This window comes from Sapajus apella, unplaced genomic scaffold (assembly GCF_009761245.1).
Source record: "Sapajus apella isolate SASKATOON/1434 unplaced genomic scaffold, GSC_monkey_1.0 scaffold34, whole genome shotgun sequence".
NCBI lineage: Eukaryota > Metazoa > Chordata > Mammalia > Primates > Cebidae > Sapajus > Sapajus apella.
In genome coordinates, this window is record NW_022436974.1 from 9,209,251 (window position 1) to 9,235,779 (window position 26,529).

General features: G+C 38.9%; 1 protein-coding gene, 1 long non-coding RNA gene and 1 pseudogene across 5 annotated transcripts in view; 1 reads left to right on the forward strand and 2 right to left on the reverse strand.

Annotated features, from left to right (window-relative positions):
• Positions 1–26,529, reverse strand: part of FAT3 (FAT atypical cadherin 3) — a 662,573-nt gene that overhangs the window by 165,205 nt on the left and 470,839 nt on the right. The window lies entirely within an intron of this gene.
• On the forward strand, positions 698–782 carry LOC116563371 (annotated as a pseudogene).
• On the reverse strand, positions 19,187–25,230 carry LOC116563208. Its single transcript, XR_004274282.1, has 2 exons — positions 24,424–25,230; positions 19,187–24,297 (listed from the first exon to the last, which is right to left on the reverse strand). It is a non-coding gene; the product is annotated as an uncharacterized LOC116563208 (long non-coding RNA).

Consider the following 26,529-nt stretch of genomic DNA (forward strand, 5'->3'; position numbering starts at 1 on the left):
GCGATAATGTAATGTACATAAAAGTAATTGCAAACTTTAAAACTCAGAGTTTACATATCAAAATTTTGATATGTTAATTTTTTTGAGACAGGATCTCACTCTTGTCACCCAGACTGAATGAAGTATAGTGATGGAATCATGGCTCACTGCAGCCTTGAATTCCTGGGTTCAAGGGATCCTGCCCCATCAGCCTTTTGAGTAGCAAGGACTACAGGTGTGAGCCACTATAACTGGCTACTTTTAAAAACTTTTTTGTAGAGATGGGGGGGTCTCACCATGTTGCCGAGGGTGGTCTCAAACTCTTGGACTAAAGTGATTCTCCCACCTCAGTCTCCCAAAAGGCTGGGATTACAGATGTATTCTACCTGGCCCAAATACATTAACTTCAACCAATTTTTATATATGTTGCATATGTTTAATGTAGGAAAATCATGAAAACAGGAAAATATTTTAAAAAATCACTTATGATTGCATTATTCAGAGATAACCACTAGACTCTCATAGATCCTGAGCATGGAATTTATTAAGAATTCTAGAGTAGTCTAGTAGTCTTAAGAGTATTCAGATTAAATGGATGTCTAAAAATGGTTTTTAAATTAGATTTTAACTTAATTTTTTAAAGTACCATGACCATCTGATCTTTCCATTCACTGCCATTATCATCTTACTGTTTTCTGTTTTACAGTTTCAGTCTGGGATCCTTTTGTAGTTCCTAAGGGTGATAACTGGGTTTTCACATACATGAGAGATTGTCTCCCTCAAATCTTATTACCCAACTGATGTGAAATAATAATAATAAAATTTCAGCGCGTTTTCTTGCACGTAGCCATACCAATAGTAACAATGACATTTATCGAGTGTTCTGCATTTGTCAGTCTGTTTGCAACCACGCAACTGAGAAAGCAGTGCTGGCGCCTTGTCCTCTACCACAAGGATCAAGTGCACCAGAAGCAGAGTCAGGGAAAAAAACAACTTGATATGTGGAGACAAACAGATAGAACAGAACACTCTGCCTTTAGGATAAGCAAAGTTTTGGAACCCTTTCTGTGGATTGTGATTCTCAATGGAAACAATGTAACCCCTGTGTAGTGAGCTGAATGATGGCCCCAAAGATATCAAATCCTAATTTCTGGAACCTGTAAATGTCACCAAATTTGAAAAAAGGGTCTTTGCAAATGCAGTTAAGAATCTTGAGATGAGGAGACCATCCTGAATTAACCTGGTGGGCCATAGATGACATCACTAATGTCCTTGTAAAAGAGACACAGGGAGATGAGGTTACACTTGGAAGAGGAAGAAAAAGAGATTAGAGGGATATGGCCATAAGTCAGGGATGCTGACAGCCACCTGAACCTGGAAGAAGCAGGATTCTTTCCCCAGAGCCTCTGGAGGGAGCCTGGCCCTGCTGACACCTTCATTTCAGCCCAGTGAAGCACAAAGCAGTAAGTGTCTCTTGGAACTATTGACTGTTTTTCTTTAAACAAAGCTATTTACATAACATTTAGATACATCCTAATCACATGGCACACATAGTTTCCTCTCCTGTCTTTCATTTAACTTTTTTAAACAAAGGCACACTGCCTGTGAGGTAGCCCTGCTCCACAATGAGCAGTTAAAAAAAACAAAAAACAAAACAAAACAAAAAACAAAAAAACAAAAAACCAGAAAACAAATTCAAACTATTTAGAACTCCTCTTCATAATATGGATAATTCATTTTCTAGTATTAGTTAAGGTAAAACATTGATGATTTCAAAAACAGTCTCTGAGAATCTATAGATATCTCATGAAGGTGGTATCTGGGATGAGAAGCTCTAGACCACCATAGCAATGTAAAACCACTCCCTAAGGGGAACATCACACAAGGGGGCCGTGTGGGGGGGGGTGGGGGGGGGGGGGGGGGATGGGGGGGGGGGGGGGGATTGGAGAGGGATAACATTAGGAGAAATACCTAATATAGGTGATGGGGGGATGGATGCAGCAAACCACTATGGCATGTGTATACCTATGTAACAATCCTGCACGATCTGCACAGGTACCCCAGAACTTAAAGTATATATACATATGTATGTGTGTGTATGTATGTGTATGTGTGTGTGTGTGTGTGTGTGTGTGTGTGTGTGTATATATATATATATATATATATATATACACACCACTCCCTGGGAGGTATCAGAGACCCAGTTGTTCAGTACACCTGTGCAGAGATATGGGAGTGCCGCCACCACTGGCCAGCATGCTCTCTCAAAGGGTGGAGAACCCTGAGAAGAACAGCCAGCAACAGAGAAAGTGTAAGAATAAAAAGAAGCCAAGGAAAAGGAAATGGGGAGGCCAGCCTCACTGGCAGCATGGCGAATGGCAACAGGGGCCGCAAGCTGCAGCCTGAGAGAAGACTGGAGCCTGCAGGCAAGCTGTGAGAGAGAAGCACATGGGAACTGCAGGATGTCACTTTAAAGACAAAGATCATCTCTAAGGCGTGTGAGGAAAACATAAAGGACCCTGCACTCGATGAACGCTGGAGACATTAAAGAATGCCAGCCACTGCTCCTTAGGCAGTGCATGCTGCCTGTGGCCTCTGTGGCTTCTGCAGCCCAACCATGCCACCCACACCTGACTGATGATGATGCTTGGCACTGGTCCTCCTGTCTGTTTCGGCAGGCAAGACTGTATTTTCTATTTTATAAAATATTTAATAGAAACTAATTAAAAATAAAACATTCTCTACCAGGTCTTCCTCTCACTTTCATTTCATACCATGTTTTTTTTTTAAAGCATTTATTACAGATTTATTACAGTTCGAGCTAAATTATTATGTCACTTTTACTTAATGTCTGTCTTCCCTGACAGGCTGTATCTTCCATGAGTTCACAGGCAATGTCTGTCTCAAACACCATGTATACTCAATCTCCTAACCAGTGACTTTTGGTACTTGAAATATTTCTAAAAATAAGTTTTTGATTATCCAGTTTGCTCTCTGAGGGCACCAGGTATCAGAAAGAAGCCAAATTGCTAAGAATCAATATATTGAAATAAACAATATGTAAAACAACCAGTTTGCCAGAAGCCAATTTGCCAAAAATCAATGTGCTAAATTTACCAAAACACTGTTTTCTTGTAGCTGTTTATGAAGTTAATAGCAATTCATAGTAGACTGAGTAGTTTTAAAAGCTTTTGAATATTTTAGGGAAGCTTTAGATGATATTTTTTTCATTTTGTCATAAGAGCAGTATTTTAGTAAATGTTCATTTTGTTGAGATTTAAGAATTCTAGGGAGATTTAGACTTCTGTTGAATAGATTTAACATTAAGGTAAATGTGATAGTGTCCTGTTCTCTTGAGTAATCCCAACCTTATTTCCTTTCGACTGCTTTGGACAGTTTTCGCTTTTCATGTTGAATATGTCGGCCCACTGCTACTGAGTTGACAAATCCCACTTATTACATGTCCTAGATAGTAGATAATAACAAATTAGCTTAGCAATTAAAATAGGATTATTTTGGCCATTTCAGATTTCTTTAGCTATTTTAAAGGTAATTTTCTATTATTTTTGAGATTAACCATTCTTTAACTTTCAACCAGAGTGACTTAGCCATAATCTGGTGCTTCTGGCAACAAGTTAAATTTTATCACATCATGTGTGAAGGGGTTGTTTCAGGCATCTGAGTATCTTTCCATCCTCTGAATGTCATTTAAAATATTCTGAATTTTAGGCATTTTATCATTCTTTTACTAACCGATCAAAGAGCATATCAGCTTAAAATTTGTATTTCTAAGACTTAGTAGCACAATTTCACTATTTCCCATCGATATGGTTGTTCTATACCTTTCTTCAGCAAATTCATATCTATGATGAATATATGAGATACCTGAAATTGCAATTGTTGACTATAAATATGCTTTTCTGATTAAACTTATGATAAAACAATTAAACCACTTATGCCCATATTTTTCAAGAAATTGACTATTCCTTGAAATGCTTCTATAAATATAGAGAAGGAAAACTCTGCAGAACTTTCTAGAAATTGTCACAGTTATTAAAACAATTCCATCCTATAGTTGATCTTTTAGTAAAGTCTTTTAATTTTATATTTTTATGGTATATAATAGATGTACTTGTTTTCAGGGGACGTGTCCTAATTTAATATATTATTTGTAAGGATTGAATCAGTGTAATTGGAATATCCATCACATTAAATAATTATTTTTTCCTTAGAAAATTTGATGAAGCGACTTAGACGTTTAGAAAGCAACATTATTTTAGTAATCGATTAAACATGTTTTTAATTTATAAATTTTAAAAAATTTAAATAAACAAACTCTCTACATGTAGAGGGATAATGGAGACATGGAAAGTCTCTCCAGTATGGCACCCTGACAAGGCTTTTACAATTATTTCACTCTTGACTCAATAGGAAAGGAGTCTCTATATAAAGAGGATTATAGCAGAGAAAGGGATGTCTAATTCAAAGGAAAATAGAACCGCACTTTATCAGTTGATGTGAGTATGCTTCTAAGAAGGTTGCCTAGGACTTTTATAAATCTCAACTGTAACTGAAGCAACAGCTTATAGAGAGAAAATGGTAATTTAAGGTGTCTTTTAAGGTGCTAGGCTTCCATATCCACAGAATCGGTTAAAAAAAAAACCAAACTTCCTAAGTAACAAGATCCTTTTTTTTTCTTATATTAGGTAATTGAAAGTGCGAATTTAATTGATACCACCATGCTGGGAGCTGTGTTTATAGAAAGCAGATGCCTTGGGATAGGAAAAGTCACACTGAACAGTACACTTTGATTAGGTAGTTGGGAGATGGATTTTTCTGTCTGAGACCTAAGCTTAAACTTGAAGATTTTCACAGTTGAACTGTCACAATTTTTAATGGCTGTGGGCAAAAGTCTTAGGTTCTGATGTGATTCATGTCAATATCAGCGGAGCTGGGAGTGCTTTTCCTGGCTGGCCCTCAGCCTTCAGTACCCCATATTTAAGAAGGGGCCCATTTCTTAGGAACAACTGGCAGTGGGATAATGATCTCACAGTTTTATCGAGTTTGTGAGATCATAGTTGGTGATTTCTCACTACCCGGTGCTGACTTTCCTTCTGGTGGGTGGCTTAACAGACATGGTAACTTTTATAAATTTCTTTTCCAACATTAGTCAATTGGATTTAGTTTTTTTTTTTTTTTTTCCCCATTCTTGTCTTGGGTGTTTCTCGTTGTATTCAGGTGAATGTTTTGGTTTACTCCTGAACTTTTCCTATCGCTGTGAGAGAAGTTATAGCTGGCAAATGACCAGAATTAAAAGAGATATCCTAATATAGTTGCTTCTCAATTACTCAATGTGAACTAACCACATCACTGTAATTTTATTCCCATTTTGTGGTCTCCTGCTCCTCTGGCTTTGGACCCATTTAAAGGCGTGTACTTGAGGAAAACAAAACAATCTTTATGCTAGGTAAATCTCTGACAAAAGTTTGAAGGAAAATTCAAACAGTTTTACCAAGAGCTGCATTACTCCTGCCCACTTCTAGTAGGGATAATTCAACATTTAATACAAATGAATACTGTGACTGTATTTAACATACCCAAATCATATTCATCATGAGACTTACTTCACTTAAATGGACGGGGTAAATTGGATAGCACCAAAGCAAATTTAGCTAGATTACTGTAGCATTGAAGTGACTTGGAGGTCTAGAATACAGCATTATTTTAGAAATTGATTGACTATGAAATTGACTCTAAAAATGTCCACCAAATTTTGCAGCTCCTTTTATCAATGGGTGAATTCTATTTCCCTATCCTCTGAATCTGGGGTGGCTTAGTAACTTGCTTTGACTAGTAAAATACAGTCTAAGTGACATGGTGTAAGTCCAGAACCCGAACCTCAAGAAGCTTTGCAGTTTCTATACTTGCAGTACTTGGAAACCTGAAACAATTATATGGCCAACCTAAAGGATGAGGGGCCACATGGAGGAGAACCAAATGCCTCAAAGATAGCCTGCCAACTGCCAGACATGTGAGTGAGTCTATTCTAGATCATCAATAAGCCCTGTCACCAGTTCACCACAATTTCTTGAAAAATCCCTGCAGAGATCAGCTGAGTCAGTTTAGAGAAGAACAACAACCCTTCGGCAACCCACCCACAACATTGTGAGCTAAATAATATGGTGTTGTTTTAAGCCACGGTGTTTTGTTAAACAGTCTGGTGGTAAGTAATACAGTTGTGTTTTGTATTTTATACCTTTGAATCTCCAAGAGCAGCCTCTATCATAATGGAACTCAGTAAATACTTAATGATTGGTGATATGGTTTGGCTGTGTCCCCACCCATTTCTCATCTTGAATTCCCATGTAGTGTGGAAGGGACCCTGCGGGAGGTACTTGAATCAAGGGGGCAGGTCTTTCCCGACCTGTTCTTGTGGTTGTGAATATATCTCACAGGATCTGATGATTTTAAAAAGGGGAGTTTCCTTGCACAAGCTCTATTCTCTTGTCTGCCACCATGTAAGATGTGCCTTTCACCTTTTGCTATGATAGTGAGGCGTCCCCATCCACGTGGAACTGTAAGCCCAATAAACCTCTTTCTTTTGTAATTGCCCAGTTTCTAGCATGTCTTTATCAGCAGTGTGAAAATGGACTAATACAGTAAATTGGTACAGAGATTGCAGCCCTGCTGAAAAGATACGTGAAAATGTGGAAGTGACTTTGGAACTGGGTAACAGGCAGAAGTTGAAACAGTTTGGAGGTCTCAGAAGAAGACAGGAAAATGTGGGAAAGTTTGTAACTCCCTAGAGACTTGTTGAATGGCTTTGACCAAAATGCTGATAATGATATGAAATCCAGGCTGAGATGGTCTAAGATGGAGATGAGAAACTTGTTGGGAACTGGAGCAAAGTTGACTCTTGTTATATTTTAGCAAAGACTCTGGTGGGATTTTGCCCCTGCCCTAGAGATTTGTGGAGCTTTGAACTTGAGAGAGATGATTTAGGATCTCCGGTGGAAGAAATTACTAAGCAGCAAAGCATTCAAGAGGTGACTTGGGTGCTGTTAAAAGACATACAGTTTTTTTTTTTTTTTTTTTTTTTGAGACAGTCTCACTAGAGTGCAGTGGTGTAATCTCAACTCACTACAACCTTTGCCTGCCAGTTTCAAGCAATTGAAGACTCCCAAGTAGCTAGGGCTACAGGCACATGCCACCACACCCAGCTAATCTTCTGTATTTTTAGTAGAGATGGGGTTTCACCATGCTGGCCAGGCTGGTCTCGAACTCCTGATCTTGTAATCTGCCTGCCTTAGCCTCCCAAAGTGTTGGAATTACAGGCATGAGCCACCACACTTGGCCCCAGGCATTCAGTTTTATAAGGGAAACAGCATAAAAGTTTGGAAAATTTGCAGCCTGACAATGCAATAGAAAAGAAAATTCCATTTTCTGAGGAGAAATTCAAGCCGGCTGCAGAAATTTGCATAAGTAAACAGGAGCTAAATGTTAATCCCCAAGGTAATGGGGAAAATGTCTCCAGGGTATGTCAGAGGTCTTCAAGGCAGCTCCTCCCATCACAAGCCCAGAGACCTAGAAGGAAAAGGTGGTTTTGTAGGCTAGGCCCAGGGTCCCCATGCTGTGTGCAGCCTAGGGACTTGGTGTCCTCCATCCCTGCTGCTCCAGTCATGGCTAAAAGCTCCAACATAGAGCTCAGGCCATGGCTTCAGAGGGTTCAATCTCCAAGCCTTAGCAGCTTCCACGTGGTATTGAACCTATGAGTGCACAGAAGTCAATAATTGAGGTTTGGGAACATCCACCTAGATTTCATAAGATATATAAAAATGCCTGGATGTCCAAGCAGAAGTTTGCTGCGTGTGAGATCTCATGGAAAACTTCTGTTAGGGCTGTGCGGAAGGGAAATGTGGGGTTGGAGCCCCCACACAGAGTCCCCACTTGGGCACCACCTAGTGGAGCTATGAGAAGAGGGCCACTGTTCTGGTAGATCACTGGCAGCGCTCAAAATCACCTGGAAAAGCTGCAGACACTCAATGCCAAGCCATGAAAGCAGCCTGGAGAGAGGCTGTATACTGCAAAGCCACAGAGGCAGAGCTGCCCAGGGCCATGGGAGCCCACCTCTTACATCAGGGTGACCTGGATGTGAGACATGGAGTCAAGGAAGATCATTCTGGAGCTTTAAGATTTGACTGCCCTGCTAGATTCTGAACTTGCATGGGACCTGTAGCCCCTTTGTTTTGTTCAATTTCTCCCATTTGGAATGGCTGTGTTTACCCAATGCTTATACCCCCATTGTATCTAGAAAGTAACCAACTTGTTTTTGACTTTACAGGCTCATAGGCTGAAGGGACTTGCCTTGTCTCAGACGAGACTTTGGACTGTGGACTTTTGAGTTAATGCTGAAATGAGTTAAGAAATGGGGGACTGTTGGGAATGCATGACTGGTTTTTAAATGTGAGGACATGAGATTTGGGAGGAGCCAGGGGTAAAATGACATAGTTTGGCTGTGTCCCAACCCAAATCTCATATTGAATTCCCACATGTTGTGGGAGGGACCCAGTGGGAGGTACTCGAATCATGGAGATAGGTTTTTCCTATGGTGTTCTCATGATAGTGAATAAGTCTCATGGGATCTGATGGTTTTAAAAAGGGGAGTTTCCCTGCACAAGCTCTCTTCTCTTGTCTGCTGCAACACAAGATGTGCCTTTCACCTTCTGCCATGATTGTGAGCTCTTCCCAGCCACGTGGAACTGTGAGTCCAATAAACCTCTTTTTTCATAAATTGCCCAGTCTTGGGTATGCCTTTATCAGCAGCATAAAAAGGGACTCATATAGTTGGCATGGGCATCAAGAATATAACATTTATATCTCATAAGATGCAGCCATAACCACAGACAAGATTTGACTTTTAGAAAAATTCCTTAGGCAGTTGAGGTTTGCTCCTTTAATATAGCAATTGCAATTTGTTTCTACTGAGCATTTATTAGAATCATTCTGTCTCTGTAAGTGTATGTAAATTAATCCACTGTTTCATTGCTTCACCAGGACAGAGCTGTTTTAAAAACTTAGCTTTACTGAGATATAATTTATATACCATAAAGTTCACCTGTTTAATGTGTACAATTAAATTGTTTTTAGTATATTTACAGAGTTGGGCAATCACCATCATAGTCAAATTTTAGAATATTTTCTTTTTTTTTTTATTAGACAGAGTCTCACTCTGTCACCAGGCTGGAGTACAGCGGCACAATCTCTGTTCACTGCAATCTCCACCTCCCAGGTTCAAGCTTTTCACTTCATTTTTTTTCTATTACTAAGAGCTAATAAGGCCCTTTAACCTTTCATTTAATTTTATAATAACCTATTTCTTGCATTATCCTGATTTGTCATATTGTAACACAGACAGTGTGCTTTGTTACTACAAACTCGGGTTGGGGGACAACACACACTGGGCACCTGTTGTGGAGGTGGGGGGAGGGAAAGCATCAGGAAGAATACCTGATGATGCTGGGCTTAATACCTGGGTGATGGGATGATCTGTGCAGTAAACCACCATGGCACATGCTTACCTATGTAACATCCTACAGATGGACCTCTGAACTTAAAAGTTGAAAAACAAACGAACAAAAAAACTCATGCTATAACATTTGGAATCCTGGACTATCACACAAAAACCCTAAAGGAATAAAAAACACTGCATTCAAATATTATTTAGATTAAGGAACCGTATTTCATGTATTTTGAATCTGAAGCATTGGTATAGTTTAATAATAATTCATTTTTAAAAATAAAACAAGCAAATTTAGATGGCTACATTCAAATTGTTATTAGAAAGGAAGAAGAAGAGTTAAATTCCAGAAGCTGCATTATGAAATCTGGAAAAAAGGATGAGGAAAAGGATAAATGAAAACAGTTGAAGATACGTGGCACACTTCTAAAAGTGTTAGAAAACACTTTTCACCACTCTTTAGTCCAATGTGGAATACTGTCAAATTAAAAGTCCTTCACCAAATGCTTCACAGTTCACTATGTTAAGACATGTTTTTCAACGAAAGCCTATCTCTAACTGTATGACAAAAATGGCAGGAAAATAGATTCATTTTATAGAAAAGAACTATGTAGCTCTCTTTCTGTGTACCCATCTATTCCCTAAAGAAAAGTTTAACCAAATTATATTTTTAAAGCATTTTAAATTATAGACAAAAACAATGGTATTAGCAATGACTTCTTGTTTCATTTTTAGTGTATCAAGCTCTAGGTAAAAAAAGAGAATCAGTCCCAGAGATTCAAAGATATTAAAGTGCTTGTGAAGATCAATTGGTTTATTCCATAGCAGTGTTCAAAGCCTCAGGGTTAGGCACCATGTTAAGAAGAAAATACAGATGAAAATCAACCTCTTATTCTACTTATAAAAGATCCTCCAGGATATCTCTGGAAAGTAGATGTATTTCAAATTGTAGAGCCCTATATCCTATGAATTTTGGTCATAAATGACATTAATCATGCCCCTACCCCTGTGGTATGAAAAAAAGTCCAGGAAGTTTAATGTGACAAACTTCTTGATCCCTTAAAATGTGCTACAGGAGACATAAAGGTAAAGAACACGCGACTTCGGATGGAGCAGCAAGACAGTATTACTTCTTGCTTTTTCCTAAGCACCAGGTTTCCCTTAAACAGGGGAAGGGCAATAGAACATAGTCTTACTTGGATCTTTTCCATTGTGTCTCAGAAGTAAGCGTCCATAGATTAACTACTAATACCATATCTACTTCCAAAGAAAGTTTGAGGAGACTTATAGGAAAGAATACACACATACTCTCGAACACACACACACACGCACAGAGTTGGTTCTCCTGCATCCATGGCTTCTGTGTCCAAGATTCAGCCAATCTTGGATAGAAAATACTTGGAAAAGAACAAAGCATCTGTACCGAACATGTATGTTCAGACCATTTTTTCCTGTCCTTGTTTCCTAAGCAATACAGTATAAAAACTTTTTACATCCTTTTTTCACTGTATTTGGTATTACCAGTAATCTACAGATTACTTAAAGAAACAGGTGGATGTTCATAGGTTATATGCAAATATTACATCACTTATGTAAGGGACTTAAGCATCCATGGATTTTGGTATCCGAGGGGATTCTGGAACTAATCATCCACAGATGTTGAGGGGCGACTATACATAAAAAATTAAAAGAAAGGTAAAAAGACAAGAACTGGAAGATAATAATGTGAGAAAATCTAGGATACAGGAAGCTACTACAGTTTAAAGTAACGGTTCCTTCTGTAAGTTGGCTGAACTTCTCATCTCATAGAGGAGGATATGCTTTCAGGCACAGCTCTAAAGTCTCAGATGCCTGCTGCATGGTCTGTCCTAGGAAACAGTGACGAAAATAGACAGCGATGCTCTGAGCAGCATTTTTACAAAATATTCAGAGATAGGTGTATACAGCTGTGTAGTACAGCTTCAATAAAATCATGACCTAATACTGTAAAAATATTTCCATGGAAAGTTGGAGAAAGCCAATCCAGGTACGTGGTGTTCTGGCAACTGGACTTGATACGAGGATATAGCTCAACTCATAGAGAAGAACCAAAGGCTAACATTTCTTACCCATTTCTTTAGAGGTATCAACTGTTAGGAGATGCAGAGAAGGTCATTCAAATTTTAGATTATTAGGAGACTTGCAGTGCAATCATTCTTTAATGAGACTGTAAGCATTAGGATTGTATACAGCAAAACTAATGTTCTCTTGTAGAAATTCATTCATATACATTTACTGAGCACTTGGTATGCACCAAACACTAATCTAGAAGCCAGAGATTTTGAAAAGAATAATGTAGGCTTGGTTTCAGTCATTACTGAGCTTATAATCTGTAGAGGATGGAGAAGGTAGTGAAATAAACATAAATATTTTAAAATAATTTCAAATGCTACATACCAGGAAGACATTAGTAATAAATAATAATAAGATTGACGCCATTTTTCATTTTGACTGCTGACAGCCTTCCGCCCCACCACAATCCCGACCCTGTCTGTTCCACATGTGGGCGCACTAAGAAATCCCAGGTACTCCCTCCTTTGGTGCTAGCAGGAAGTTCACACCATGTGTGAGCCCTGGCTTAAGCACAGGAACTCTTACCCAGTCCTACCTGCAACCAACATATAACCCCAAGCTAGTTTCCATTTCCTACTTTCAGAAGCCATTTGTGGACTAGCTTGGGATCCCACCTTGCTCTCTACAGAAAGCTCATATGCAAGTAATAAACCTTTGTATACACTTTTGGTGTGTGTGACATCACAGTCTTGACTTTCCTACCAAAGTTCAGTTTGAGGGTCTATCTTGCCACCAGGGAGTAACCACATCATGAAAACTGGTCAATGTCTCAGGAAGGCACAATAAGAGGAGAAACCAGGTCTCCTGGGGCTGAGCTTCTGAAAGTGCAGTGTCACTTCTACTGCTTCCTACTGGTCACAGCAAGTCACTAAGCCAGCCCAGACACAAGGGGGCATAGAAATAGCCTCCAGCTCTTGAAAGAAAGAGCTGCAAAAATTTGTGACCATTTTTGCAATCCACCGTGACTATTTAGTTGAATCTAGCTTGCTACCATCCAGTTTACTCCTTTCATGATAAGTAAAAATACAATAAAGATGATGGCCAGTGATTTTATCCTGATGAAGGGCTTCTCTTTTCTTTAAGAAGTGAGGGTTGCAGTCCCAATGAGCCAAATCTTACTCATGTTTGTCCCTGACACACTGACCACAGAACCTGCATATCTTAGGCTCTGAATGATAGCTGTAGAAGTGAACTAAAATACATTTTTAGATAAGAACAATGTAATAGCTAAAGCACAAGAATCAAAGGAAAAAAGATCTGTCATAAAACATTTCGAAAAAAATCTTCCATATATGTTCATACATTATCTCACAACACATCTACACTTTTCAGCCATTTGAACACAACGGTATCAAACTGAGGTCTCTTGTCAGGTGGGTGACAAAGCCATTCTAGATAATTCTGACAGTTTAATAACATAATTAACCACCTGATCTGTAGGAGGGTGAGTCATGATGAGCTTCCTGACAGAGCTGTGAGAGGATACAACCGTTCATCTTTGGAAGTACAATGTGCACACCCACAATTGTATGCATGCACTTTAGCTAAAGCACTGAATTAGGACCCCTATTGGAAAGCAAACATGTCTATTTGCTGATGGATATTACTGCTTTTCCTAGTCCTCAAAATGCCCTTCTGCATTTGTATCTATTGAGCAAGACAGTTACTGAATATGCTAAAACTGCTAGGTATTGGGGACAAAGAAACATGGAGGAATTTTTGACTTGAAGAAGGGACTAACAGTTGATGTATTACTGTATGCAAGAAATACTATTAGTCTCTCCACATATGCTTTCTACACAACACATAAAACAACCCGATAAGGTAGTTGTTATTATCTTCATTTTACAACTGAGGATACTGAGACTATCACAGAATAAGAATTTGCTCTATATCATTCAGCAAATATATGACAGAATCTTGAATCAAACCTTGGTCTGCCTGAACCTACATCCAGCCTCTTTCCGCCAATATGGCTTAACATCAGCCTGCAACAATGGGTTTCTTCCAGTTATGCAAATGTTCCATCAGTTGTTATTCACTGTAACAATGTTAAATCTCTACTACAATCATAAAGGGAAACCTCCCTCCTTTCTACACATGAATTTCTCTCTAGATTCCATTTCAGCATAATAGCAGTTAGGCTGGGATGATGTGTTCATCAAAGTGGCTCTGGCAAGTGAATTGCCTAATCCTTCGTATCGACCCCAAGTACATATGCAAGTAAAAAGAAAATTTAAATATATGAACCCTAAGTCCAACTCACCTGTACCAGAATATTGCAGTTACCATAGTGATTATTTCAACATGCAGAGTTAAGAACCTTATGGAAACGAGTAAAACTAAGATATATGCAAATGTACAGTAAAAAGAAAAAAATAATTTTTGTATATGTTTCTAGAAACCTCTCATGGAAGCCTTTTTTTTTTTCTGAATTGGAAACTCAAAGCACAAGTCAAGAGTAGATCAGTCCTTAGCTCATATACTGATGGCGAATGAGAAAGAGCTAATTTGGCAGGCAGTTGCTAGCAGGATGACTACCTCACTTCATTTAAAGGGAAGAAACACAAATGAAGCCAACCTAACTTATAATGTCTCTACAGGTCTGCCACTGAACAGCAGCTTCTCATATCCATGAGAAAGAACCATCCTTCTTCCTCCCTTCACTCATTTCTACTCAATCACTGAGTTTTGCCCATTTGTCCAAGTATCTTTTATCTTACTGCTACCCCTGCATGCAGTTGGATAGCAATCCCCTCACACTTGGATCTGCCTCCTCTTAACTGGCTGTTCTGATCCCAGACTCTTTTAAACTCCAAAGTCCTCTTTTCCCAGATAAATTGTCTTTGTATATGACTTTCATCATGCCACCATTCTGCTCAAAAACCTTATGGTTCTGTATTTCCTCAAGTATCTAGTCAAAACTACCTCAATATCCCTCCTCTACTGCTCTCCAATTCTACTTCCACTGGCAGGTAGGCTGCTTTTGTCACAGTCTTCCATGTCATATGCACCCCTCTTTATGTCTCTGCTTGAATCATCAGTATTCTCTCCTTTTACATTGATCCTCTTGTCCAAGGCCCAGGTCAAGTCTCTCTCCTTCTGTAAAATCCTCCCTGATAAATCCAGACGTCAACCTTGTAGCACATACAAGTTGTTTCTCAAAGTTGGGTATAAAATTTTATTATGTGCTATTCTACAGTTGATCAGTGCTTCACCTGTGTTATTCTGGTAGCCTGAACTGTTTTAGGGTAACTTTGAGTGTAATTATCATGTTTTATATGCTGGAAGTACGTGTGTGCATGTGTGTGTGTGAACATGTGAGTATGTACATACATGGGTGTGTTTATGGTTAATTATCAATTGTGGGCTGTCAATCTAATCTCACACCAAATATTTGTGTATTCTCTTGAGTGATGATTTACATTAACATTAAATATTTCTGGAACATTTTATTACAGTTATAACTTAGTTCTTTTTTTTTTTTTTTTTTTTTTTAAGTAGGCTGGTTGTCCTAGAAGTCCCAAATCCATGTAACCAAAAACCACCTGTACCTTCTAAACTACTGAAATTTTTTAAAATATTAAATATTTTGTCAGGTAACCCCAACAGTCTTTTCTTTTTAAAGAAGCAATAAAATAACCAAGACCAGGGTTTTGAAAACCATTTGGTATTTCCATTCACGAATCATTCATTCATTCATTTAACTAAATAGTTCAAGAGTGCTTATTAGATGCTAGAAACTGTGTTAATGCTAAGGATATCAAGGATTTTATTGGTGTTAAAATGACCTGTAGATGATTTCTAAAAAGCCAAGAGGAAAATACAATTTCATAGGAGAAAATATGGGGAAACTGCTGGATATTCCACAATCTAGTAATAGTTGAATTAGGTTAAGGGACAAACTGGGTTGTCTTGAGAAAGAACTTGTCCCAGGACCTTTTGATTTATTTCCAAATCTCTGCCATGGATCAAAGCTTGATTGAGGTTGGTCAGAACTGTTTAATCATCATAGATTTCAAATTTTATTCTTTTCCTTTTTTGTGCTTTGGGGAAATATGATGTGGATGGCTTGTAGGGTAGAGATTAGAAACAACAGTGCACTGAGCCTCATCAGTGTTCTAGTGTGGGAAGTAAAGGTTTTCTGCTTTTTAATGAATTCTTGCACAACCCAATGGCTTTGCTCCAAAAATGTCCTACTGGAGTGGAGGATTATCTTACATGGGTCATTACACTTCCAAGCTTTAAGCCTCAGAATGAGCATTAAATTAAAACTCCCTGCACCTAGTAGGCAGAACATTGTGACACTCAAAAGATGTGAAAGTGCTAAGTGAATTCTGAGCAATAATATTATCACCACTGCATATTTATTGAGTTCAACAGGGTGCTAAGTACTGTGCAGACAGATAATGCAAGCAGTCTGGAAAAAAAAAAAAAAAACACTACAGCAAAAGTCTTATAAGAACTCTCTCATTCATCTGCCCTAGGAATAGACACTGTAACTAGACTTGTTAGAAAGTCTCCTCTTTTCAAAAGTATCTTCAGGGTTCTCTATGCTTTTGATTTGAACGTTGTTGATTTTCTACAGTTACCATTTATGAATGTGACCAAGTCTCCCAATTTCGAAATTACCATAAGAATGCTGCAGGCATTAAACTGAAGAACTTTATCCCCTTGCAACAGAAAATTATGAACCTAGTTTTCTGGGAAATCTTACAGAAATCAGTTGTAAAATATGATATACATACTATTATGTTTTTAATTCAACTGGGAAAATATGCATTTTCAAAATTAATAATATTGGTCTTAACTAGCCTTCGATTTTCTGAAAAATGCAAATTGGAATGCCAAAAGAATTTAAATAGTTAAGTTTTAAATTAAAGAATGCCAACTATTGAAAGTTAAAGCATGAAGTGAATTTCCTATTTTTAAACAAATCTAGATACAAATAGAGAAAAAATTAAAGTACAGGGTACCCAAGATGTATGTGTAAGAACTAATATGCATGAGGATGAGCATAAAGAATAACTTTGCATATCTAGAAACTAATTGTGTTTCAGAATCCTGACTTACTTTATTTAAATGCCAGCCCATCAGGGTTAAGGAAAAAAAAATGAGTACTTTAAAGAAAATGGGTTATAAAATGTCATTGTTGAGTTTAGTGTTCTGACAACTTTGAAAGTAACTACAATGTAATTTCCCAAGTTGGTAGCTAAAATAATAGAACATCTGGATGCCACTGAAATGCATGACAATCAAGGAGAGAACAGAAAAGCAGTAAGAACAATGCTTTTCCCTTTGCTTATCATTCTTTGCAGTTTTGAACTCTTACTCCAAATCTTAGTTTTGGCAGTCAAGGGCAGCTCCCTTCTCAAAGATTCACCTGTGATTCCTGAGATCCGTGAGTCCAGCTCTGGGCCTAGTTATGGCTTCTAGAAGCTGTATTTTCCACCAACTTGCCTTCTTAATCTCTTATGTCAGACCTTAAGCCTGAACACCTATGTGAGGTGGTAAGCAGGGTGCATTTTATGAATTGGTCAAAGTGCTGATTTCAAGCTTGTAAGCTGAGGCTGGCCTTGGGAAATGTACACATCTCCAGGTAACACCATTTATTAAGCAACGTCAGGCTCATGCATTCTGTCTGTCTGGGGGCAAGTAACCCTACTGTGGAAAACATAATTAAGTTAAACTGTAGGTGGTTCAGATATATTTGTGTTATCAACTGGCAACCTTATAGGTGGTGTTTTCTTCTACAGTTTCTGAACTTCCCTTGTCATTTGTTAGGCGTTTATAGTTACATATTTATGCCTTTGGAAATACCTGGGCACATGCCTAGATAGCTAAAGCTCCTCCCAGGTAAGAACTAATTGTAAAGTTGAGTTGAGATTAGTTTTCTCTTTCCGCTGTCAAAACACAATGAAAAGAGAATGTAAGAATGTTTTTTTCTATTTTAATTCAGCTAATACTTACTTAAGAGTCTAATAAGTACAAACTCAGTATCAGGAAGAAAACGAAAATAGTCATTAAGGACCTTGTAATCTATGGTCTTACAACAGATTCATATTCATGAATTATATATTTCTTTATATTTTTACTCTCAAAATGGGGTATTTTATAGAAGCATATTATTTTTCATGCCCTCCCTCAGTGGAAACCACATTTCAAGGTTGTCTAAAAGTGGGGTTTCTCTGAGTGCAGAGATGACTTATTCTTGGCAGGCACATGAGAGTCTTTCCAGAGCGCCTTTTTCTTAACAGCTCCAAGTTGGAAGTGATGCGGGAAGTGTAGTGGGAGGGGCTGCTCTTCTTTCTCTTGGTTCTACTTGCATCATCTGAAGGGATTTTGCTTTTAAACATGGGAAGGCATATGTGCCCTCTCAAAGACATGTCAAGCCTCAGCTACAGTTTGGTTTGGATACTTTCCCTCTTTTTACACTACAATTTGTCACCAGTAGAGAATGCAGACAGCTATGCCAAATGTGAATGTCGCTTGCATGCCCACATTTGGCAAATGTTTATCCAGATCTTTAGTTTGGGATTTAAATAATCCATCATTAAGGAGATGATTTCTAAGGTACTATTTATCTCTGAGATTGTATGATTCTGTGGGATTTGTTTGTATTTTTGTGAAAAGTTGCTTACAATATATTACTTTGTCTTCAATGACAAAATGTTGCAAGGTAGAATATCAAACTACGCTGGAAGAAAGGAGAGTAGTTGATATTTGTGTGAAACCTGTTTAGATGTCTGAAGTTACATATTTAGGTTACATGTTTAGGTTCGTGATATACTTTTCCAAAGGACATGAATTAATAGTCAGTACTCTTTTTCCAAATGTTTCAGAGGTAAACATTTCTTATACTGTATAACTTTTTCTTCAGTAGGTAAAATGCTGTAATGTAGGGTATTACAGCTCCAGCCAAGGGGTAGATTTTTGTTCATATTTGTATGCAGTCTGATCAAGTATCTGAAATAATCTGACGAATTTCATTAAATGATGTCTGGCGTCTTTCTTTTAGCTGATCCACAGGCAGCAAGGAAGGTTAGTAAATGGCTTGAAACTGGGCACCAAATCAACACAACAGAAGTATTACTAGGGGCTCCTGGGGGGCTGGGCTATATTCATGCGATCTTCTAGAAAAAATAATAGATGGTTCCTACTTAAGGTCATTGCAATCTCTACCACAGATTGCTATTTAATGAGATCTCATGCAATGGAAAAAAGTAACATATTGAATATAATATAGTATAGAAAATATAATATGGTATGGAAAAATGTTCATAATAAATAAGCAAGGATATGAAGCAGTATGTATAGAATTTATTTGATTTTTTTTGGACAAATTTTAGGCAGGATTTTATGAAATATATGTGTATACATATATACATAAATGTAAAAAAAAGTTCTGAAAGATTATTTAGCAAAATGTAAAATGTAATCATCAAGGCATGGAAAAATATGGATGTTACTAAATTGTTTTATTGGCTTATCTTTATGCTTTTTCTCTCTGTTTCTGTTTTTAAATTTTCTTACAATGATGTATTATATATTATCATAGCTACAAGTTTCTAATTTTTTTATAATTGAAAATAATTCTATTTTTTAAAAATCCTACCATAGGCACTATGTAATTTCTAAAAGAGGAGTTTTGGAATAGATTTTTTTCCTTTCACCTACGCATGTACATGCTTTACACCATGAGAAACTGAGTTCACTTTTCCTTACATGATGATGTCCTTGTGGCATGACAGGAACTTTTAAATGACTTGCTTCTGGACATTTCATTTTTGAAGATGGATAAATGGTTTTGTGCATGTATCAAAGCACACATCATGGGTATGTCATGGCCTTGCACAGAGATATTTATAATTCTTCATTCAGGGGTGAAGCAAGCATGCCCTGGCTACTGCTGATAGAGACAGAACAACACCTTCTGTTGTAAAAAATGCTGAATAAAAAAACCCATCCTGTTCTGGCTCACATCAAACAAGCACATCTCTAATTCCTGCATACCTCAAAAGTCTGTCCACTGCTGTTAAATCTTCCAGCCAACAATGCTATAATATTGCTTTAAATTTGACTGCAGCCTTTCAGACTTTTTCACCTAACGAGTAGAGGTTCTTACACCTTTGGATGGTAAAAATGGGACATGCAAAGTTGAGACTTTGCCAAAATTATTTGCAGTGACAAGGAAAATGCCAAACACCATGAAGAGAAAATTTCAGCCATTTGGTATTGTATGGGATCAAACTTTGTTTTCACAGCCCTCTATTTTAAAATGAAACAAGAACAAATTAGGCCACTCTCAATATGGGGTAAGTCGGAAGACTGGATTGGTCAGTCTACTTTGTGGTACTGGTTGCTTAAAGTGCTTTGTCTTTGTAAAGTTTCTTAAGAGGCTTTGTGAAGCTACTAATGAATACTTTTATACATTTTTAAAAAATATTGACCTTTTTCTATTTTATTTGAAAGTAGTCACCTAAAAGTAGATTTTATTTCAATTACATAATAGCAAGATATACATTAGCCTGGAGCTTAGCCCCACATCTAATTTTAAGAATTATTAGCATCTTTAAGAGTCTAGAGTGGCAAGCCAGGAATTATAATGGGCACCTCATGAAAAATCTAAGATCTTTCTTCTGAATTATGTATTTATGATCTCCCGAGCATGATAGATTTCAGGTAGGTAAATGTGATTTAGGAACTGCTTCTAGGCTCCAAATAGGAGTTGGGGTTGGCAGGCGACCTCAGTGCAGACTGGGATGCCGTGGGACAAAGCCCTTCCCTGTTCTGCATATTAGCTGGCACCCCAAGGGCTCTGCAAACCTCTCACCTTGGCACCTCCTCTGTGTACTTAGTGTACATTCTGTGGATCTCTGGACAGTACATATCACTATATCCTGCAAAGCATGGATTTTCTGAGTTGTGGGTTACCTGGAGCCCTAAACTTCAACTCAGCCAACATTCATGAAGTGCCTACTGCATCCCTGGAATTGTTTTAGGTGCTGGGGTACAACGTGGAGTAATCTGGCCCTTCCTCCTAAGGGTGACCTTCGGTAAAGTGAAGGTAGGGCCAGGAAGACACAGGACAAGAAATCTCAGTGGAGCTCATCTTGCAGCTTGCTAACAAAGCAAAGCTCACAATAGCCTGAAGGAGAGGTGAAGTTTGAAACTACTCAGGGCAATAATTTTTAAATGATGATATCTGCTGTTGAATATTAACATTGCTGTGGAGTACCTCCACAGAACATCTCCTGAATGCTCATATCCAGTTTCATATTTCTACACAATTGAGGTTTTGACATCCGAATGAAACACAAAAACAATTCCCATTAAGTGATTACATGTTAAACACACTGACTGAATTAACATATAAACACAATTTAAGACCTTAAAGGGATTATGATTCTGAGAAAAAGCTTAGGGGTTAGTGATAAGGATGGATAGGCCTGAACATGGCTAACATGGGGAAATTAGCTATTTGTCCCATTCTGGTCTTAAGACTAATTTATAGAGCTTCTGGATGCTTGGAAATGCTACTGCTCTGCTACTGAAGCTTGGGTGCCTCCGTCTACCTATCAGATGCTGGTTTAGAAAGCCAGGCAGAGAGAGAGACTGTAGATTCAACAGCAGAGATCCAATGACCTTCATCACAGTTGTGCCAGACCCATCGTTGACTAATTAGCCTGTCTTAGGAGAATAAGCTATTCCAACTTACATGGTTACAGCCCATTTAAGAAGATGGTTGCCAGTTGAAGCTGATAAATCTCTGAAATTTTGGGATCTTCTTCAGGAAAAGGCAGAAAAAATTAATATTTTTGAGTGCATATCATGCACCAGGAACTTCTGTAGGCTCATTCATAGATGATATCTTATTAAAGTATCATAAGTATATTCAACAACTATGAACCAAACTATAAATACAACGCATAATATAAGGCCTTAAGTGTTCTGAATTTTGTCAAAGATGACTGCTTCAGGAATCACATGGAACATTTTTAAGCTTCTAATCATAATCGCCAACATATTGAACACTTAACATGTGCAATGCATGTGCAGCATGCTTATCCTCACCAAATCTTATAAAGGTATTATTATTGTCCTAATTTTATAGGTAAGGAGACTGAGGTTTAGATGAAGTAATCTGGCTCCCGGTCCTGCAGCTAATGAGTTGCTATGTCTGTCTGTCTCTCCAAATCTTGGGCACTAACCATCTCTATCCACATTTATGGTATAATAGTTTGATATAAATGTAAAGGGACAATCGCAATTAGGAGAGTGTTTTATAAGAGATTGTTTTTTTCACTGTGTGATTGAATAATTGTATAATATCCATACAGTACTACACCTCAAAGAATTAAACAACCAAATTTATTACAGGTTTTCCAAATTTTGAAGGCTGGTATTGTTCTAACCTATTTTCCTTGGCTCTGACATGCAGGGCTCTCCTGACTTATTTTCTTGACAATGTTCTCCATCCTTATGCTGACAACTCTCTTGGTATTTCAATAAACCAGTCTTGCCACAAAATAGATGAGGTTGGTAGCCTCGAATTTGCCACAAAAGCAAGTCGCTTGAAAGGTCTTGAAACAACAGTTCATTTGAACAAAGCTGTCTGCTGCAGGCAGGAAGCATGCCAAAGTAGCTTTTCCTGATTATTAATAGAAGCAATTGAGTTCAATTCTGTATTTTAAACTTGCTGTCATTAATTTTAAATTTTCCCAAAGACAGACTTGAAGTCCTCAACTGGGTCAAACACATCTGATATTACGCATGAGCTTCAATGGTTTCTGAAGGCCTCAATAAAATTAGACTGGACAGATCATTCTGTAGCTCAGAGAGTGTATGGCATAAAATAAACTAGGAAAGCAACATAAAAGAAAGAAGGAAAAGGAGCTATGGAAGTAAAGGGCAGAGGGTCAATTTATCATCATTTCACTATGGGGAAGAAGCCAGTCTGGCCTCCCAGAATGGGAGATTCACAGTCAGGAGTTCTCATGATTGTTCAGAGCCATGCCAAAAACTCCTAACCTATTCTCTGGGAATACAGAAGCCATTTCTGCAATACCAACGCTCCAGGGTAATAGGCTCATTCCCACCAACTCCCAGAACTCAGCCAGAGCTTGGGGATGTTACAGCTGCTTGGCTCAGAAGACTTAAAGGAGGCAACAACATAGCACCACATTTGGAAACCATTCACAAGTGAAAACAAAGCAGAGTCTCTGCTCCCTACAGCCTGTATGCACAGCTCAACAAGCTGTGACCTGCCCAGAGCAATTACCTGCCTGTGCACCATCGGTGAGCAGAGCAGTCCAAACTCGCACATTTCCATTGCCAGGCAGAGCCACTGGGTGGAAGGACCTCCCCAGATCCAAGTGAACTGGCTTCATCTAGTGCTGCTTTACTAATTAGTATTCAGATTTAAGGAGAAACAAAACAAACACAACCTTTCACAAACAGGTAAATTAGACATGGTTATTTATGGAATCAAAGACTTATTCCAGACAACTCTCCCAATATATATATAAGTATTTGCCTGAGGTTTATTAACTAGGAGGTCAATCAGGAAAGTTAAAAAGTAAAAAGCTATTGCCAGATGAGATGCTTACACACATCGATATACATCCAAAGATCCAAAGCCCCTTCTTTCCTTGGCTCAGACAGGAACGCCTGCATGGACAGTGTTCGGCTGAGAACCTAACCAAGTCTTCCTACACGGCCATTTCCAGTATCAACAGAGGCCCTCAAGACTCATCCACAAGCTCATTTCTTATTTATTTTTATGGGCACATTTTAAAAGATGGGTACATTTAAAAGATGTGAGGTGAAGGGAAGAAAAGAAACGATTCCATTCTATAGAATACGTGAATTACTTAATTTATTCTGAGAGGATTACAAATGAATGAGGCAAGTAATAAATCTTCCTTTCTATCAAACGTTGCAAAATGGGTTCATTGACTTACAGTGTTTAAAAAAAATGATGGCGTTATCAACATGTAATAGAGATGTGGAATGCAAATGTGAATTTGTGTTTTGGGGAGAGAAATTAAGACTTCCTGCTGAGACTGGGCTTACCTGCTTCCAAACCTGCTGCTGGCAGAGCCTCTTTAGAAGAATGGGCAGGTGAAACCCACTGTCCCTCCCCCTCCACATCCCCACCACTGCCACACATGCTGCTCCTCTGAATTATTTACCTACCCAGACCCGTGGGCATCTTGTAATCTCTGTTTTGAATGTACTAGCTCTGAGAATTAATATTTGCTCTGAAAGGTTTGTTTTTCTGCATCTGATTCAATATTTACTCTTTAGACAATAGGGAAATTTGAGTGGTAAATCTGCAATTCATACCATTGGAAAGATCTCAGAAAGGATTGTTCTTAAAGGCCCATACCAGCCTGGACAGTTGTGTAAAAATATGAATAGTAACCCTCGCTCCCAACTCATAAGCATATAACCACCACCACCATCACCACTACCTCCACCATCACCATCTTCGCCACCACCCTCACTTTCATCATCACCACTGCCATCTTCACCAACACCACAATTAGCACCACCACTACCACTACCACCACCACCACCACCATCACTACCACCGTCACCATTACCACAATCTCCACCATCACAATTGTCACTACGGCCCTCAGCTTCATCACCACTGCCGCCACTCCAGTCACAACTGCCATCTCCTCCACCACCACCATCACCACCACCACCATTACCACCAACATCACCACCACCATCACCACCACCATTACCACCACCATCACCACCACCACCACCACCATTACCACCACCATCACCACCACCACCACCACCACCACCACCACCATCACCACCACCATTACCACCACCACTACCATCACTCCTTGTTTAGCTAGACTTAGAATGCCAATGGCCATCCCTAACTGGCCTATTAATACCTTTTGGGGGCACTATTTAAGAATGACATGAATTTAGAAAAATCTCCTGCTGAGGTTGGGTTTGTTCCTGAGCAAGAACCATTCTTGTGGGTACAACACCGGGATTTCTGAGAAAGCTATGCTGGACTCTTACTGAGAAGAATGGAGGAAGGAGGCACTCAGGAAGCTAGAAACTTGAAGGCAGGGAAGGAGTTAGGAACCCACGTATGCCACAAGAGGGCCTTCTGTGGAGAGTTTTAAATTGGGAGATAATTCTCTCTTGGCATATGGAGCGTGAAGCATGGGAAGCCTCAAATTTAGATGGAGATTTTACTACTGTATTTTAATTGCTGCAGTTCCTAGTAAAGTCTGATGCATTTGCATAGCCTTATGAGGCAGTGGTGAGAGGAGGGGCAGGGCCAGTCCAGTCAATGAAGTCTGCCTGCTTATTGGTTTGCTAGGGCTGCCGTAACCAAGGACCACAGACTGAAGTGCCTAAAACTTTATTTCTTTTCACAGTTCTGGAGGCTAGGAATCTGAGAAGGTATTGACAGGGCTTGGTTTCTTACGGAACCTCTCTCTTTGGCTTGTACAGGCATCTGTCTTCTTCTCCCTGTCTCTTCATGTGGTCTTCCCTCTGTACATATCTATGCCCAAATTTCCTTTTCTTATAAGGACATTAGTCAGCCATATTGGATTAGGGATCTCCCTAATTAATTAATTAATTTAATGACTTTTTAAAGACTCTTCTTTCCAAATCCAGTCACATTCTGAGGTACTGGCAGTTAGGATTTTAACACATAGATTTTGGTGGTGGGGAGTGGCACACAATTCAGCCCATAATATCTGCTTTACAGCCACTCCTCTGCTGAGTCCAATCTGGTAACCACCATGTGGACCCAGTGTCCTCTCAGGTGGGCTCTGTCCTGGTGCTCAGGGCACAGCCCAATGGCAGAGTGAGCCTTGTACAGAGCTAGGTGGATGGGGCAGGGCAGAGTGCCAGGCTCTGAGGATCAGCTGAGGGAGTGGTGGATGGACAATCAGAGTGTGAGAGAAAACTTGCTCCTTTCAGAGGCACAGAGACTGATTCTTGAGGCGAGGCTAACTTGACACCTGTATCAATCCATTACTAGAAAATGAGAGTGAGAAAAGATGATTCAATTTGCCACATTTCAATAAGCGATGGATACTGACAGCCATATGTGTTCCATAAGGAGAGGAAGACCTGTCCTGGACACTGCCATGAAGTCGCTGTATGACCTTGGATCTCTCTCCCCTTTTCTAGGTCTCAGTTTCTGTATCTATATAATGTGTTAGGAATATATGAACGAATAACAGTTCCTTGATGCCAAGACAGTAGCTAACGGAAGTCCCTAGTTAATCTGCAGTTTAGTACTCTAGAAGACCTTACTGTGAAAGTCAAAGGAAAAAGGGTCCAGTGGGAAAAACACACCAACTCCAAGAAGAAAACCTTGGTACTTGGCCCAATGCCAGTCCTTGAACATGCATTTGATAAAGCTTTTATGAAAGGAAGTAAAAACAGAAAGAGTGCATATCTATTAACTTTATTGAGGTTGATACAATAAGAATAAGAATGTGAACAACTAAGGCCCAAGAATGGGTGGTCATGATGAGAGAATGGAAGGAATGAGTGGAAAGAGGTCAGCAGCTGTGTCACAGGGCATTAATTGGGCACAGCTGTGTGTGGTGCCTCCTGGGGGCTCTGGAACACAGAAGGTGTGATCAACTCTCCGTCCGACGCTAATGCCTGCTACGTGCCATTTTTATGCACAGACATACCATTTTTTGAGGGCCCATAGATACTTCCTGTGGAGTTTTCTGAGGGTGGCAGAAAGAGAAGCCTAAGGAGAGAAACTTCCATTTTTCTTAAAGTTAAATTACAAAACTATGGACTGTTTAATGGGTTGAAATGAGCCTGCAGTTCTTCTCCACCAGAAATTATCATCATCTTAAAAGCAGATGCTTTCCCAAAGTAAGAAACTGTTAAGGGTATACGCT